The following is a 9,199-nucleotide window of genomic DNA, read 5'->3' as shown; positions in this document are numbered from 1 at the left end:
AAAGACAGAATGACCGGTCTGATCACGTGACAAATTCGGCGCCATTATGTGGTTTTTCAGTCGGAGATTGCCGAATCGATAACAAATAAAATGTTTTCATTGCCCAAATAAAATATAACTTTTAGTGTACGTGTCAAACATACAAATGGATACAGGTATGGAACAAAATAGAGGCTGTTAAAAATACTGTTAAATTACGTTACGGTAACTCGTAAACTGAAGTTTTTCGTCAGCTGCTTTTTCGTACACACAACGCGACTTGTTTCCTTTGATGTCCAGTGTGCAGACTTATGATAATTTTTGTGTGGAAAAAAAGTGAGCATTTGAAAATAGCGGAGATAGCTGCTGTAAAATATAGTAGGGTGCGGAAAATATAGAGGGACGCAGAAAAATAAAATAAATTATTAACATCGTGTATTTTAGTATCGTCAATATCATATATTAGGAATACAAATAATATATTATTATCGCCAGAGGCTCGCATAATATAATTCCAATCAACTTTTACTGGGTATTCAAATGACGTATGAATATTATTATAACGTTGTCTTTTTAAATGGGAATAACGTCACATTTTCATGAGGTTAATTTGAATATCCTTATACAAAAATAAACTACTGCATGATTTAAAAAAAAAATTCAGAACGCTGGACAACTTGGAGAAGAAGTGTGTTTTGTTTGACGACATCACTAGAGCACATTAATTAATTAATCAGCGGCTATTTGATGTCAAACATTTGGTAATATTGACACGAAGACATCAGAAGAAACCCGCTACATTTTTTCTAATGCACTTTCCCACAGACAGGATAATACATACCATGGCCTTTGATATACCAGTCGTGGTGCACTGGCAGGACGTAAGGGCGGGAAGTAGCCCAGTGGTAAATAGCTCGCTTGATGTGCGGTCGGTTTGGCATCGATTCCCATCGGTGGGCCCATTGAGTTATTTCTCGTTCGATCCAGTGCACCACGACTTGTACATCAAAGGCCGTGGAATGTACTATCCTGTCTGTGGGATGGTGCATATAAAATATATTTTGCATCTAATGGGAAAATGTAGCGGGTTTCCTCTCTAAGACTATATGTCAAAAAGCAGTTTATGTTTGCTTGCTGTCCTGTAATGTAAAACAATATGATATTGGAAATATTATTATAGATGTGACTGGAGTTCACCTTCATTATATAATGTTTTTAAAAACAATCTCATATGTAATCAAATCTGCATACTCAAAAGATCTTAATAAAAATTAATAATGTTTTTACGAATACTTCTTGTGTATTTGTGATACTGTAAATAAATAATGTTGATCGGCCCATAGGTACTCACTTAGTCTAAATATGAGCAGGAAACCAGGACGTTCTCAACACATTTTATTTACGGCTATATGGCGTCAGACATACGGTTAAGAACCACACAGATACAGATATTAGCAGCAAGGGATCTTTTATATGCACCATCCACAGAAAGACATCCTAAATATGAGCATGTAGAGACTGTTGTAAAACATATTGTTCAGGAGAGGACATTCTGTAATAGACTCTAATATCATTAGCAGGTAATCCATGAGTCACCACTGTTCCTTAAATCTGTGCATGCATTGTTTGTATTTTATCTAATTGTTCAGGAGAGGATATTCTGTAATAGACTAATATCATTAGCAGGTAATCCATGAGTCACCACTCTTCCTTAAATCTGTGCATGCATTGTTTGTATTATATCTAATTGTTCAGGAGAGGATATTCTGTAATAGACTCTAATATCATTAGCAGGTAATCCATGAGTCACCACTGTTCCTTAAATCTGTGCAGGCATTGTTTGTATTATATCTAATTGTTCAGGAGAGGATATTCTGTAATAGACTCTAATATCATTAGCAGGTAATCCATGAGTCACCACTGTTCCTTAAATCTGTGCACGCATTGTTTGTATTTTATGCTACTGAATCGTGTACCCTAGTTATCATTTGTATTATATATAATTGTTCAGGAGAGGATATTCCGTAATAGAGCTCTAATATCATTAGCAAATAATCCATGAGTCACCATTATTCCTTAAATCTGTTCATTCATTGTTTGTATTTTATGCTACTGGATCGTGTACCTTAGTTATCATTTGTATTATATCTAATTATTCAGGAAATGACATTCCGTAATAGAGCTCTAATATCATTGGCAGATAAACCATGAGTCACCATTGTTCCTTAAATCTGTGCATGCATTGTTTGTATTTTATGCTACTGAATCGTGCACCCTATTTATCATTTGTATTATATCCAATTGTTCAGGAAAGGACATTCCGTAACAGAGCTCTAATATTAGCAGATAATCATCATTAGCAGACTCCCATGAGTCACGACTGTTCCTTAAATCTGTGCATGCATTGTTTGTATTTTATGCTACTGGATCGTCACGTTCGTGTACTCTAACCGTCATTTGTATTATATCCGATTGTTCAGGAAAGGACACAGTTTTATGGAATTTAATCATAATGCAATAAATGTTTGGCCAGAAGATAGTGTTCATGTTGCTGGAGGCTGATCATTTATCAGTTTATCCAGATCCATAGATCAATATTTTAATGCATACTTTGTCAACTGTCTTGCCGTTTAAAAGTGGTTAGAAATGAGACGTTCGAGAAACGACACCTCTATTAAATTTGTTTGATGGTAAGTCATCCAGTGTATTCATATTAACATAACACCAAACATATTTTGTCACTATAGGTAATACTAAAGCAAATAATTTCCAGCTGGGTAAAAGTTCGAGGTGCACACACCATTTGATAGAGCAGTTAACACCACAAGTCCTCTGATTGGTGATAAATCTGAGTGTATTGGTTGTAAAAAAAACCAATTCGTTACATCTGGCCACAAAATTAATGCCATTTTATTTTATCTAGTACTACTGTGTACAAGCTTTCTGCTTGAAACATGGGGTACCTGTAAAAAAGTACTCCAATGTGCGGAACTAGTTTAGTCATAGACGCTACCCGTTATCTCTGAAATGAGCAGCTTGAGGGGTGGTGGTATTTAAATCCATGGTGTTTATGTCAATTGATACATTGCAGATACGAGTTTTAGCCACATGTTACTATTGTAGTCTATGACATTTGATTTGTTAGATCAAACTTGGTTTATGCTTGACTATGGATACAGTGGAGCATTGTTGTGTTGCACTTACTTAAGAAATACAAGGAAACGACACTACACTTCAGCTATCTATGTTGTATTGGCTATTTAGGCATAACTGTCAGTTTGCAACGTTTCCGCTGAAATTGCCCTAAGATCCGTAAATCCGTAGCCTGGATAAAAACGATAGATATATTCGAGAAAAAATACATCTGGCCTGGAACCTCAATTCAGATCTTTTATATGCACTTTCCTACAGACAGGAAGGCACACACCGCGGCCTTTGACCAGTTGTGGTGCACTGGTTGGAACGAGAAAAAACAATCAGTTGAATGGATTCACTGAGGTGGTTCGATCCTGCGATGTAAGCACCTTAGGCGAGCACACAATTGACTGAACTAAAGCCCGCCCGTCACAATGACAATGTTGGCCTGAGCTAAACCCCGCCCCTCTCAGTGATAGTGTTGGTCTGAGCTAAACCCCGCCCCGCTCAGTAATAGTGTTGGCGAGCACGCAATTGACTTAGTTAAACCCCGCCCCTCTCAGTGATAGTGTTGGTCTGAGCTAAACCCCGCCCCGCTCAGTAATAGTGTTGGCGAGCACGCAATTGACTTAGTTAAACCCCGCCCCTCTCATTGATAGTGTTGGCCTGAGCTAAACTGCCCCGCTCAGTAATAGTGTTGGCCTGAGCTAAACCCCGCCCCTCTCAGTAATAGTGTTGGCCTGAGCTAGGCCCCGCCTCTCTCAGTGATAGTATTGGCCTGAGCTAAACCCCGCCCCTCACAATGATAGTGTTGGCCTGAGCTAGGCCCCGTCCCTCTCAGTGATAGTGTTGGCCTGAGCTAAACTCCGCCCCTCACATTGATAGTGTTAATCTGAGGTACTTTAAGTTGTAGGATCGACTACCTTCAATGGAATTGGAGTTTCCCCGTTCCCATCAGTGCTAAATAACTATTACGTGAAAAACCGTGGTATACCACAAGTCTTCCTTGCTGCTTATGTGGCGGATGCCCGTCTCCTTTCTTTTTCTGTCGACCAAATTGTGCTGTCCAGAGACAGATCCGGTGATGTCCCTTCTAAAAATATTCTGGTGTCCCCCCCCCCCCCCCCCCCCCCCTTGTTGCTCTTTTAGTTTTCTGATGGATATGCCCTTTTACGTGTTGGTCCATATGACACTTTCCCCGGTAGACCCATTCAACCTAACAAAAAATATCTTGGCTCCGCTCCTGCTGACGTGTCGTTAGACTAACTTTCCTTTCCTTTCTTTTGATTAATAATCATGTTAAAAATAAAAGATTCGTAGATTGAAATGTGCTGTTGTGTCGTTAAATGTTGAACACGAAACACTTTCTTTGTTTAAATGTATTTTTGAGGAAGAGCATGATCTCCCCCCCCCCCCCCCCCCCCACACACACACACCATGGACACGCGCTTTACCATACAATTGTCAAATATTCCTTTCCTTATTTTTTCATTTCCATAGAGATAATATCCATCTTTAATGAATAAACATTGAAAATATCAATAACAACATATTCTAACAGGAAACGACCAACTTTAATTTCAAAACATGCTTGCAGTTATTACAGAATAATTCAACATCAGAAAAAACAAAAACAACTAAGAGGATCCCAAAAGTGAAGTGTACCGCGGCCAGAAGTATAACATTTGTCACCATGGTGGAAATTAATCCAAAATGGCCACCAGTACAACAATAAAATTGTATATCTTTAGAACTACAACACTTAGACAGGTGGTCTTGGTGTCAAAACTGATGTTTTATAGAGTTTGCAATACTGTCAGATAATTAGTTGTCAAACAGTTACAATGGCTGACGAAAATGGTTGTGTTTTTGGCATAAAAATCTAATAATTTGTGTTAGAAAAACACTTTTTATGTTAAATATTACATTTTAATGGTGAATAAGTTGACATGTTTGGAACAATAATGAAACAAAATCTAACCTGAAATTGTAACTGTTCGTCTAAAATAGTAAACTAAAATGAGGTATATATGCTATACCATTGATCAATTCATTGCTCATTGAGTAGGCATTGTTGTCATTATAGAGCTATTAGAACGCAAAAGTTACCACAACTACAATACCAAACCATGAACGAATTAATAATGAATAAATGAATAAATGAATAATAAATGAATGAATGAATTAACAAATCCATAATACGAAAATCACTGAGGGTAATATATATATATACACACACACAGTGCTATGTATACTACCGTCCTCATACTAGTTATCATCTGGTACACTAGCGGCTTCATCTCACTATCATCTTCACATACAACATAATAATCTGGTTTATTTATTGCCTGATGTTCTGCATTGTTATCCACTGTCAAAGCATGATCACTTTGAAGCACAAGAAATGGGCAGTGACGTTCGTATCAGGTTGTTCAGCAATTCTGGGTAACATCAAACCTGGTTCATTAGCTTGGGTACTACATACCCATAAAACATTTTTCTTTTCAAAACCACCCTTGACAGCATTTACAAACTCACGTTTGGGTGTGCTGACGTCTCGTGATAACATCAGCCAGTAGAGTCATCATTGCTATATAGGTTAAAGCTGTCTTCATTTTGGGTAGCTTATTTGGTGTGGTGACGTCTCGTGATAACATCAGGCAGTAGTCATCATTGCTATGTAGGTTAAAGCTGTCTTCATTTTGGGTGGCTTATTTGGTGTGGTGACTTCTCGCGATGTCATCAAGCAGTAGAGTCATCATTGCTATGTAGGTTAAAGCTGTCTTCATTTTGGGTAGCTTATTTGGTGAATTCCATTGTGACTTATGGGACATTTGATCAATAATTCTCAAAGTGTAGGAGAAAATTAAAAACAAATAAATAATGGTGTGGTCTATCACATATTAAATGGGAAGTACTTATCTTTCTGAAAATTATAAAACCTTATAGTAACTCGATTCGTCTTGTCAAGAAGACATATGGGACGTTTACTCGATTCGTCTTGTCAAGAAGACATATGGGACGTTTACGGATCACGTTTTCTGACAGAGTGTACTGAAGTTGTAATCACTATCTCAGCTTGAAAGACAAATTTTTGTATACAACCCTTTTACTAGCTACATATTTCAATTCTGCATTAAGATCAGTTTCGAGAGAAATATCTCTCACTTTCAATACTGCTTAATTTTCTAGTGTAACTGATGGGATAAAAACATGTGACTGACGAGATGCTATCCCTACAAAACCATAAAACGTTTTTTGTGATGCATATGGTTTGTCAGTATTCTAGTAAGCCATTTCAAAAATGAACTGAACACTATGTTTGTTTCAGAAAGTGGAATCATTATACATTTCAGTTATGTTCATGATTCTGACAGTGAATTAAATTTAAAAAGTTTATGAAATGCAACTTTACCATGGAATTACCATTTGCAAGTACACTTTTCATACTGGCAATATAATATTAAAGATTGTTCAGCGAAGCGTAATATGCATTTTCATACAGGGACCCAACATGTGGTGGCTGCTAACTTTTTTCTTCCTAAAACAATATCCTTTGTGTTCCCAAATTTGCAATCAACTGCAACTGGTCAACTTTCTTCATCATTAAATAGAACATTTTCTGTGTCACAGCCAAATAATGATACTGTATTGCTTATTCCTTAGCTGGTCATATACATGTATAGCATGAGTTGATGTAAACCTGTTAAGACTGGCATATATTGTTTCCATATATGGGAAAGTATAATAATATTTCGTTCACTCCAATTATATTAGGCAAAGCCTGCATTTGTCTATACAAAGTACATGGTCAAATGTTTAGGCATCAGTCTGAACGGAACGAAGGTTCTGTCTCTCAGCGTTGAACAGGACAAAACAAGTAAATATTACACAATATGGCAGTTAAGTCGATATACGAATTAGGCTGAAATCAGAATTGTGCTACATGCAAAATATACATCACAAAAATGAACACAACACATCGTAATAAGCAGTAATGTTCTCGTATTGCTTCTGTATTGTTGTAATACGAGTATAGTTGTAATGCAAGTATAGTTAGAGTAAAGAAAATACTTGTTTATCTCCTCACATGAAATTGAAAGAACATATTTCAGTCATACCTCGTATAAACCAGCAGTTGCAATGTATGACCAGCTAAAGCATATGCAGCACTGTAATACGATTTCTGTATCCTGCCTATAATTGGCTACAGCAGTGTGAGCTCTTTCTAGGGTCATGGGAAATACTAAGTATACTACATAATAATGAAGAAAGTTGAACCGTTTTAGTCGTTCCCAAACTAAGGAACACAGAAAATGTTGTTTTAGGAATAAAAATAGTAACTACTAGGTTTCTTGGGCTCTGTTCAGTAACGCTGACTGCACATTGTTAAACAATATTCAGTGAGACTGCGTCGATAAGAAGAGTGTCTTTGCAAAGAAATGGCCACCAGCTGAAGACACATGCAGATGCAGATTGCACTGATACCAGATGACATAGCAATAAACACCATGTCCATGAATGAGGATTCCACCAAGTTTGATTTCGAGAAAACACTTGTAGGGTAGGGTTTACCAAAACTGATGAAACACACTATATGCATTAATTGATCCAAAATTGCTGAACATCCTGGTGTGCACCAGACGACCCTTTTTGTATAGTGCTTATGTATTGACATTGGACAACCTTGAGTTAAAGTATGTGCTGTTCAACAACATCACTGGAGCACATTGATTTAAAATCATTGGCTATTGGGTGTCAACCATTTGGTCATTTTAATATATAGTCTTAAGAGAGGAAACACGCTGCATTGTTCCATTAGTAGCAAGGAATATTTTGTATACAGCACCCGACAGTCTTTGGTGCACTGGCTGGAACAAGAAATAGTTCAATGAGCCCACTGACGTGGATCAATCCCAAACAGACCACGCATCAGGCGAGCAGTCTACCCCTGGGCTACGTCCGACCCCATCAGATGTATTATGTACAACACATTGAGGTCATTTTGTGAACAACCCTCGAGGTATTTTGTACTGGAGTTTTACTAAACATTCTTTCATTGATTGATTGATTGATTGATTGATTCAAGCATACACTCACTCATTCACACACTAATTCATCCATTCGTGTATTTACTCAGGCTATAGTGGTTGGGTGTTTGTGGATGCTGATAGGTGTATAATTACAAAAACACTTTTTACCGGGGAACCATTGACCAATAGTTTTGTATGAGATATGTCGGTATTTTGATCTATTATTTTATACAATTATTTACAATTTGCAGTTATATTTTATTTTAATAATTTTTAAAACATGCTAACTAAACTTAGCAACAATGTAGAACTAACATTTGACATAAAATTATGTTTTTCTAAGTCATGTTACAAATAGTTTTAGATTATCATACCATAATTACCGTCCAACACAATATCATTGAGCTCATAAATAATCTATTTTGACACGAAAATCACATTTGTAAGTGCTGTAGTTCTGAAGATATACAGTTTTTATGATAACTGGCGATGTACAACTGTGACCGTCACAAACTGCATAAAAGTGCGTAACTTCGCGTAGTGAAGGATTTTAAACTAAGCACCTCAGAAAATGACGTAATTATGTCAAATGGGACGTCATTACGAAAAGCAGATCATGGGAAGAATGCTAGAAACTGGTTTATGAATTATGTGTAGTTTTAACTAAATGAATTGTGCTGTTTGTAATTCTAAGAATTGTTGGTCATTTTTTGCGAATTTATCGATGGACAAATCGCTACGCTACGCGATTTTATACAATTTATGACTGTTATTCACGTACATTGATAAATTCGCAAAAACAAAAAACAACAAAAACAAATATCATATAATATCTTACATTTCCAGTGCAATCAATGCATGTGATCTTTTTCAGATCACACACCTTAAAGAAATCGATCACTTTGTAAATTAGATGTAAATTAATCGAGGTCACGACATTAGGTTTCTTGACATTTAAACAAACGTACTAGGGCGACACTCATAGTCATCAAACAAAAACATTTCCATAGCAACTTTGCATTGAATTCTGCCCAGCGTTCAGAAAGCTAAAA

Source organism: Gigantopelta aegis, chromosome 5 (assembly GCF_016097555.1).
Source record: "Gigantopelta aegis isolate Gae_Host chromosome 5, Gae_host_genome, whole genome shotgun sequence".
NCBI classification, from domain to species: Eukaryota; Metazoa; Mollusca; class Gastropoda; order Neomphalida; family Peltospiridae; genus Gigantopelta; species Gigantopelta aegis.
The sequence above is the reverse complement of the archived record's forward strand: the minus strand, read 5'-3'. Positions refer to the sequence as shown.